The following is a 10,024-nucleotide window of genomic DNA, read 5'->3' as shown; positions in this document are numbered from 1 at the left end:
GTTGATGGATGTTTAGGTTGCTTCCATGTCTTGGCTATTGTAAATAGTGCTGCAATGAACATTGGGGTGCATACAGCTTTTTGAATTATGGTTTGCTCCAGATATATGCCCAGGAGTGGGATTGCTGTGTCATATGGTAGTTCTATTTTTAGTTTTTTAAGGAACTTCCATGCTGTTCTCCATAGTGGTTGTACCAGTTTACATTCCCACAAAAATATGGAATGCTTCATGAATTTGTGCATCATCCTTGTGTAGGGGCCATGCTAATCTTCTCGGTATCGTTCCAATTTTATTTTATTTATGTTTTTTTATTTCTTATTTTTTTATTTATGTTTTAATAAATTTACTTATTTGTTTATTTATTTAGGCTGTGTTGAGTCTTCGTTGCTGCGTGCTGGTTTTCTCTAGTTGCAGCGAGAGGGGGCTACTCTTCGTTGTGGTGCGCGGGCTTCTCATTGCGGTGGCTTCTCTTGTTGCAGACAACGGGCTCTAGGTGCACGGGCTTCAGTAGCCGTGGTTCGCGGGCTCTAGAGCTCAGGCTCAGTAGTTGTGGCACACGGGCTTAGTTGCTCCGCGTCATGTGGGATCTACCCGGACCAGGGCTCGAACCCGGGTCCCCTGCATTGGCAGGCGGATTCTTAACCACTGCGCCACCAGGGAAGCCCACGTTCCAATTTTAGTGTATGTGTTGCCGAAGTGAGCACTAGCTTGCCTTTTAAAAACTTTTATTTAAATGTCTTCTAAGTCACTTTTAACTTATTTCCCCCCTTCCATCCCTTTCTTTTCTTTTTTTAAATAACTTGTTTGTTTGTTTTAATTTATTTATTTTTGGCTGTGTTGGGTCTTCGTTGCTGCACGCGGGCTTTCTCTAGTTGCGGTGAGCAGCGGCTACTCTTCATTGCAGTGCACGGGCTTCTCAATGTGGTGGCTTCTCTTGTTGTGGAGCACAGGCTCTAGGTGCACGGGCTTCAGTAGTTGCGGCACGCGGGCTCAGTAGTTATGGCTCGTGGGCTTAGTTGCTCCGCGGCATGTGGGATCTTCCCGGACCAGGGCTGGAACCTGGGTCCCCTGCATTGGCAGGTGGATTCTTAACCACTGCGCCACCAGGGAAGTCCCCCATCCCTTTCTTTTCTTTACAGTTTATCTGTTGAAGGGCCTGAACCATTTTGTCCTGTAGGGTTTCCATTTTTCTGGAAGTTGCCCATTCATATTCATGGCCCATTCCTCTGCCCTCTATCAGAGGAGACTTGGTCTGTGAAAAGGAGAAATGGCAAACATGACCACCTTACCGGATCATCCATGGTCTTTTCCCAGAGATCTTGTGAGGGGGACTGGTGCATACTTAGCTCTCCGTGGCTGTGGTGACTCCTATTTCCTCAGCCTGGTCTACTGGGCTCTGAGCAAGCCCAGCTGTCCTCATGAAACTCCCTCCTGGTGCCCCCCACCCCATCCCAGGGCCAGGGGACCTCGCACACAGCCACAGTGCCTGGGCTTCATTCCCAGCTCTGGCTGGCTCCAGTGAGGTTGTGCAGGAAGCACCCAGCCCTCTCCACAAAAGCTGCTGTAGAGCCTGCCTGGGACGGGGCTTGTCTTCCCATAAAACGGCCTTGCAGTGGGTCAGGCAATCTCTGCCCGTGGTAATGCATCTGGCAAGTGGCTTCAAAAGGGAGCCTGTGGGGGGGACAGGGGGCAAGATAGGGGTAGGAGATTAAGAGATGCAAACTACTATGTATAAAATAAATAAGCAATGAGGATATATAGTACAGCACAGGGAAATTTGACCATTATTTTGTAATAACTTTAAATGGAGTATAATCTATAAAAATATTGAATCAACACAAAAAATGAAAGTGTATCCTGTGAAGCACAGGTGAGCCTGGAAGTGTTTTTTTGTCACAGTCTTTTACTGTTCTGTCCTGTGTAGGCCTACAACATGGGCTGGGCTGCCCCAGGAGGCAATGGGAGGTCCTAATCCAATATTGCCCTGCAACCTGGGTGAGAGGGCCCGGCCCTGGGCTCCATTCTTTGGAGGGTGCCACATACCACAAGAACATACAGAATACATACGGTAGAGAGTGCGTGGGCATCTCCGCCTTGGAATCCAGTGGTCAGTGCTGGCAGAGCCCTGAGCCCGGAGCTGGTGTGACTCACAACTGTTCGGGCCCCAGGGAAATACTTCTGCGCAGCGGCTTACACTGTGTTTTCAAAATAAAAGGCGACTATTTCTGGATGCTGTGAAGGTCTGTGGGCTGTGCCTCCCCTGATCTTGGAGAGGCCACTGCTTCAGAGGGCTGGGAGAATTTGAGCTGCAGAAAGTTGAGGTGAAAGAAAAGACAAATTGATTTGTCAAACCCTTCCTTCCGGAGAGCATGAATGCAGGAGATTCACACATAATCAAGTATAATTTCCCATTGACGCTGCACGTCCGCATTCTTGTTTGCCTTTGTGGTTCCAGAGGTACCACATGGTGGCTAGGAGCACCATGAGACATTAAAAAATTCGTATTACTCTTTTTTGTTAAGAAATAAATTTATTTATTTATTTTTGGCTGCATTGGGTCTTCGTTGCTGCGTGTGGGCTTTCTCTAGTTGTGGCGAGCAGGGGCTACTCTTCGTTGCGGTGCGTGGGCTTCTCATTGCAGTAGCTTCCCTCTGTTGCAGAGCATAGGCTCTAGGCTTCAGTAGTTGTGGCTCGCGGGCTCAGTAGTGGCTCGCAGGCTCTAGAGCGCAGGCTCAGTAGTTGTGCACGGGCTTAGTTGCTCCGCGGCATGTGGGATCTTCCCGGACCAGGGCTCGAACCCGTGTCCCCTGCATTGGCAAGCGGATTCGTAACCACTGCACCACCAGGGAAGCCCCGTATTACTCTTAAATCTATAATATGCATGGTACCTACACACACACACTTGTAATGTGCAGGAAACCTGATGTCAGCTCTCTACTATGGAGCCCAAAATGGGCATTGAACACTAATAATGCAAAAAGCTATGTATTTATAAAAACAGTTACCAAGATTTAATTAAACTTTCAAATTAATAAAATTTCAGTATGATTTAAATAATTTTGACTTTAAATTCTGATGTATACATTTTAAATAGACATGTGCTATGGGGGCCTGTGGCTGTCTTCTTTTTTTTTTTAAATACTTATTTATTTTTTTGGCTGCGCCGGGTCTTAGTTGTGATTGAACCTGGGCCCGCTGCATTGGGAGCACAGAGTCTTACCCACTGGACCACCAGGGAAGTCCCAACTATCTTCTTACCTCAGGGCCAGACCTTGTCCTGGCCCCAGGCTCCCAGGCAGCTCAGAGTAATGTCCCAGAAGCACTGCTAACTGCAAACTGCTTTCTTTAAAGCTCAAGACCTGAGCCATTCTCCTTTTTTGAAAAAAAAAAAAAAGAAAATTTATTTATTTATTTATTTTAAATTTATTTGGCTGTGTTGGGTCTTAGTTGCGGCACGCGAGATCTTCTCTAGTTGTGGCATGCGGGCTTAGTTGTCCCATGGCATGTGGGATCTTAGTTCCCCGACCAGGGATTGAACCCACGTACCCTGCATTGGAAGGTGGATTCTTAACCACTGGACCACCAGGGATTCTTAACCACTGGACCACCCACGTACCGTGCATTGGAAGGTGCATTCTTTTTTTTTTTTTTTTTTGCGGTACGCGGGCCTCTCACTGTTGTGGCCTCTCCCGCTGCGGAGCACAGGCTCCGGACGCGCAGGCTCAGCGGCCATGGCTCACGGGCCCAGCCGCTCCGCGGCATGTGGGATCTTCCCGGACCGGGGCACGAACCCGCGTCCCCTGCATCGGCAGGCGGACTCTCAACCACTGCGCCACCAGGGAAGCCCTGGAAGGTGCATTCTTAACCACTGGACCACCATGTACCCTGCATTGGAAGGTGCATTCTTAACCACTGGACCACCCATTCTCCTCTGAGGATGCTACAGTTTCCTCCCTTTCCCCTTTTTGCCTCTATCTCTAACATTTCAATTATGACCACAGATTAGTTGATTAATTATAATCCTAAAACCCTTCAACTGTTTTGTGGTAGCCCAGAGTAGTAAGATGTCAGGATTTCTTCTCTTCAAAACTTTTCTGCTGCTTCCAAATTCTCCACTTTTCTAAATTTTCAAGTTTTCCAAATGACGTTTGTCATCTGAAAAAAAATTATAAAGAAAAGAAAAAAGACACACTTCCGTTGTTGAGAAGGATGTAACTCTTTTTGATCAGGAATCTGATTCCAATAGACTTTCAGAGGATTGATTCAGTCATTCAGTGACTATTGGCTGAGTGTCTACTATGTGCCAGGCACCATTCTGGAAGCTGGGGAGAGAAGAGCAAAGCTTTATTCTTTGGGGAAAAAAAACAAAACAAAACCACAGGATGAAGCCAAATGGATGATGGTTGAGAATGAGGAAAGTCAGGAACAGGTGACAACTCTGAATTGTTTTGGGATTAGTTTATTTTGTCCTCCAACTAAGTCTTCCGACCTATGAAATGATTTCAATATTCTGTACACAAGTTATGCAACAAACCCTATTTTATTGTATTGTATTTTATTTTCTTCTAGTTTTATTGAGATATGTTGACATACAGCACTGGATAAGTTTAAGGTGTACAACATGATGATTTGACTTATATACTTCATGAAATGATTACCACGATAAGTTTAGTGAACATCTATCATCTCATATAGATACAAATTAAAAGAAAAAGAAAAAAATATTTTTTCCTTGTGATGAGAACTCTTCGGATTTCCTCTTAATAACTTTCATATATAACATATATTATATATGATACATAATATATAACATATATATAACACATTATATATAATATAATGTTAATTATATTAATCATGTTGTACATTACATCCCTAGTACTTACTTATAACTGGAAGTGTGCACCTTTTGACCACCATCATCCAGTTCTCCCTCCCCCCAACTCCACCTCTGGTAACCAGAAATCTGATCATTTTTTCTATGAGTTTGTTTGGTTTTGAAATGTAATTGACCTACAACACTATGTTAGTTCCTGGTACACAACACAGTGATTCGATATTTCTACGCATTACAGAATGATCTTCATGATAAGTCTACTTTTACCATCTGTCACTATGCAAAGATATTACATAGCTGTTGACTACATTCCCCATGCTGTACATTTCATACCTGTGACTCATCTATTAATAAACGCTTTTAAAATGGATAATTAGGGCTTCCCTGGTGGCGCAGTGGTTGAGAGTCCGCCTGCAAATGCAGGGGACGCGGGTTCGTGCCCCGGTCCGGGAAGATCCCACATGCCGCGGAGCGGCTGGGCCCGTGAGCCATGGCCGCTGAGCCTGCGCGTCCGGAGCCTGTGCTCCGCAACGGGAGAGGCCACAACAGTGCGAGGCCCGCGTACCGAAAAAAAAAAAAAAAAAGGATAATTAGTTATTATTCCAATGAAATGGAATAAATTTTATAGGTTAAATATATTCATTTACACGTTTCTTAATTCTCTAGGGTAGAGCAGTTGCCCACTCACTCCTTTGAAAGATAAGACAAAGACGTAGACAGCCACCCAGGGGATTCACAGGAAAGCTGGGACCAGAATTTGGGGAGACAGAATTGAATCACTGATTAACTAAGGTGCTCTGCTGAGTGACCTGGGACAATTCCTCTAACCTTTTGAGGAGATTCTGCTAAGTTGTCTTTAGTGTTCCGCCTTATCTTAAGCCCCTCACTTCCCTGGGGTTAAACCTGCAGTCTGCAAACCTGAGGTCTGATTCTGCCACAAAGCTCTATTTTCGGCTCCCTCAGCTAACTACTCTTCTCAGCAACTCTGCTTTTCTCCTTGTGACATCACATAAGTCCTAGGAGTTGTCCTTCCCAGTCACTGAAGGGCTGTGCTATCTGTGGGAATATAAAGGTATGAGTATGCTTCGGCCCCAAATTTTATCTGACCGGTAGACATGAATGATAGATGTATTTGTATCCCAGACTTCTCCTTGGAGTTTCAGCTTAAATCTCCAATCGCCCATTAGCCATTTCACTGACTTCCAAGGGCTGTGCCGCCTCACATGTCTCAAACTGGCCTCATCACTTTCCCATCTACGTTATGTTTTTCCTCCTGTGTTCTCTTAACTGATGGCAACTCCATCTAACTAACCTAGCGAGCTCTAAAATGGAATCATTTTTGAGATTTTTTTTGTGACGTACGAATGCTTATGTTTAAAAATTCATGGAAAAAAGCCTTAGTGAGAATGCATAATAATGAAAATCAACCTCTTTCATGGAGTCATCGGGTAGAAGACCAGTAGCCGCCTCCCCAGGTGAGAAGTCTACTGCAGATTTTGCATTGGTCGAAGATCTCAGCTTCTTGCTCAAAGAAGTAGCAGGGACAGTTCTTTTTTGTGTGTTTGTTTTTATTTTTATTGAAGTATAGTTGATTTAGAATGTTGTGTTAATTTCTGCTGTACAGCAAAGTGATTCTGTTATACATATATATATTCTTTTTCATATTTCTTTCCATTATGGCTTATCACAGGACATTGAATATAGTCTTTTTTTTAAATTGAAGTATAGTTGATTTACAATGTTGTGTTAGTTTCTAGTGTACAGCAAAGTGATTCAGATATATATATATATTCTTTTTTCAGATTCTTTTCCATTATGGTTTATTACAAGATATTGAATGTAGTTCCCTGTGCTATACTATACTTATACTTTATTTTCTATCTATTTTATATAGAGTCGTGTGTATACGCTAATCCCAGGCTCTTAATTTATCCCTCCCCTCCCCTTTCCCCTTTGGTAACCATAAGTTTTGTTTCTACGTCTGTGAGTCTATTTCTGTTTTGTAAATAAGTTCATTTGTAGCATTTTTTAGATTCCACATGTAAGTAATATCATATGATATTTGTCTTTGTCTGACTTGCTTCACTTAGGATGATAACTTCTAGGTCCATTCACGTTGCTGCAAATGGCATTATTTCATTCTTTTTTATGGCTGAGTAGTATTCCATCGTATATATGTACCACATCTTCTTTATTTGTTCATCTGTTGATGGACATTTAGGTTGCTTCCATGTCTTGGCTATTGTAAATAGTGCTGCTATGGACATTGGGGTGAATGTATCTTTTTGCATTAGAGCTTTCTCTGGATATATGCCCAGGAGTGGAATTGCTGGTTTTTAGTTTTTAAGGAACCACCAGACTGTTTTCTATAATGGCTGCACCAATTTACATTCCCACCAAGCGTAGGGAACTTCCCTTTTCTCCACACTGGAATAGCAGGGAGGGTTCTATAATGCCCCCAGCATGGGGGCGGGGGCCCTGGGGTGATGGGGCACACCATGATGACGCCGGGAACTTGACAACTGCTGAAAAAGGCAGGCAGAGTGGAAGGGCAGTCCGCTGGAAGGGCAAAGTTCAGTTCTGGCCTCATGCCTCTTCCTGGCCAGCTGCCAAGCCTCTAGCCTCAGCATTTGAAACTTGAATATTTTGTAAACTGACCCCAAATTGAAGAGAGAAGTTTACTTCCATTGGAGGGGGGGGAAATGGCATCCCTGGTGTTAGGGACTGTAGAAGGAGCAGCTTCTCCTCTGTCACTACCTGGTGGAGGGAAGGAAACAGGGAAGGCCTCAGTGAGGGGCTTTCTTATTACCTAGCTTCAGGCTAGCTGTTGCCTGGTTGACATTTCACTTAGCTGTGATGGAACTTCCTACAAAAGCATGGTTGTTTCCTTATGTTAGTAGAACTGGAGGAAAGCCTGTCAAACTTACTCTTGCCAAGGGTCTGGATGATTACTTCCTTCTTGAATTCATTTTGATCTGATCAGGTTCCCAGAGCCAGTACCATGCTTAGATCTGGGCTAGAGGGACCCCTGCCTCTGAAATGTGCTCCACATTTCAGAGAGCCATACAGGTCATAAAAACACACTTATTAACAAGCACATGGGCACCTCTTAGCTTAGGATCAGCTAGTCGGCATTGGCACAGTCTGGCCTGTGACCTTGAACATCCACTCCCATTACTGACTGGTGTTCAGGCATCTTGTGTCCTTCAAACCAAAGGTGACCAAAGCCACATGCTGTGGAGACTTGTGGGTTGGGCTGCTGAGGACGCCAGAGGTGGAGAGCATTTCAGAGTGGCTAGAGGGACTGAAGTGCTTGGTAAGAGAAAAGACATCATCACTGAATATCACACAAATATAAGCGATTGCCCCAGTGGTTCCAAGTGTCCATTTTCTTGCTTCTCTTAGAATCCCAATTCATGGTTCTGGAGGTACTCACAGAATTAAGGTGATTTTCACAACATCGCAACTCAGGAACATTGGCCAAATATTGAACAATATTTTAAAACATATAAATAATATAAACAATATTTTAAAACATAATATAAAAAATTTATATTACTCTTAATTTGGTATATATGTAGGTCTCAACCTAATGTGTGAAATGTGATACCAGATTTTTTATATTGTTTTACTGTTATAAAATATTTAATAAGAATTAAATTTTCAAAAACTTAAAATGTCATCTTTATTTAAATAATTCAGATAAAAATTTGATGTCTGTTGATTATATTTCCCATTTAATTAAAAATGTTTTTATTATGGTAAAATGCACATAACATAAAATTTACCACCTTAACTATTTTTAAGTGTACAGTTGAGCAGTATTAAATATATTTATATTGTTTTGCAATCATCATCGCTATCCCTCTCCAGAATTCCTTTCATCTTGCAAAATTGAAACTCTGTACCCATTAAACACTAACTCCCCATCCCCCGACCCCCCAGCCCTTGGCAACCACTGCCTTTTAACTTTTTTTTTTTTTTCCATTTTATTTATTTTTGGCTGCGTTAGGTCTTCGTTGCTGCGCGTGGGCCTTCTCTAGTTGCAGCGAGCGGGGGCTACTCTTCGTTGCGGTTCACGGGCTTCTCATTGCGGTGGCTTCTCTTGTTGTGGAGCAAGGGCTCTAGGTGCGTGGGCTTCAGTAGTTGTGGCACGTGGGCTCAGTAGTTGTGGCTCGCGGGCTTAGCTGCTCCGTGGCATGTGGGATCTTCCTGGACCAGGGCTCGAACCCGTGTCCCCTGCATTGGCAGGCGGATTCTTAACCACTGCACCACCAGGGAAGTCCTGCCATTTAACTTTAATACACAATTTTTAATATTTTATAAGAAAAATGTTTTTGAAACATATGAAAATGTTTTAATATTTTGATTTTTGCTATCTACCTTAATTTTAAAATTTGATGTAAATATATTAAAAATGTATACAATTTTAATGCAGTTACATCTTGTGAGATAATAGAAAACATATATTGGTCTCTGTCCCTGGTTTCTGGCACAAGCTCCCCAAACCCTTGCAATTTCCTAACTGATAAGAGCACTAGGAGCATCTTTTGTTCTAATATTTGATCTTTGGCCCCAGTTCCTGACACAGAGCTCTTAAGTCCCTTAGAATTTCCTGGGTGACAGCAGTGTCTTTTGAGGTGGCTCTTGGTGGGGTCCTGAATGGGGGCTGGATCACCAGTAAGACCAAGCCATGATTAGAAGCTTGGAATTTTCAGTCTCATCCCCCATTCTCCAAAGAGGGGAGAGGGGTTGGAAATGGAGTTAATGATCAACCATGCCTATGTGAGGAAACCTCCATAAAAGTACCGCAAGTACCAGGTTTGGAGAGCTTCCGGGTTGGTGAACATGTGGAGATTTGGGGAGAGTGACTCACCCAGGGAGGGCTGGAAGCTCCAACCCTCTTCCCACATACTTTGCTCTACACATCTCTTCCATCTGCCAGTTCATCTGTATCTTTTATCATATCCTTTTATAATAAATTGGTAAACAGTATGTAAACTGTTTCTCTGAGTTCTGTGAGTCACCCTAGCAAGTTAATCAAACGCGAGGAGGGGGTCACGGGAACTTCCGATTTACAGCTGGATGGTCAGAAGTACAGGTAATAGTCTGGGCTTGCAATTGGCGTCTGAAGTGAGGGTGGGGCAGTCTTGTGGGACTGAGTCTTTAACTTGTGGAATCTAATTC

General features: G+C 43.4%; 1 non-coding gene across 1 annotated transcript; it reads right to left on the bottom strand.

Annotated features, from left to right (window-relative positions):
* Positions 1–210: 210 nt before the first annotated feature.
* LOC115841236 (U6 spliceosomal RNA) lies at positions 211–312 on the bottom strand. Its single transcript, XR_004034762.1, has one exon. It is a non-coding gene; the product is annotated as a U6 spliceosomal RNA (small nuclear RNA).
* Positions 313–10,024: the final 9,712 nt, after the last annotated feature.

Source organism: Globicephala melas, chromosome X (genome assembly GCF_963455315.2).
Source record: "Globicephala melas chromosome X, mGloMel1.2, whole genome shotgun sequence".
In the NCBI taxonomy this organism is placed as follows: domain Eukaryota; kingdom Metazoa; phylum Chordata; class Mammalia; order Artiodactyla; family Delphinidae; genus Globicephala; species Globicephala melas.
Note: the sequence above shows the minus strand (reverse complement) of the source record. Positions and strands in the feature narration are given on the sequence as shown.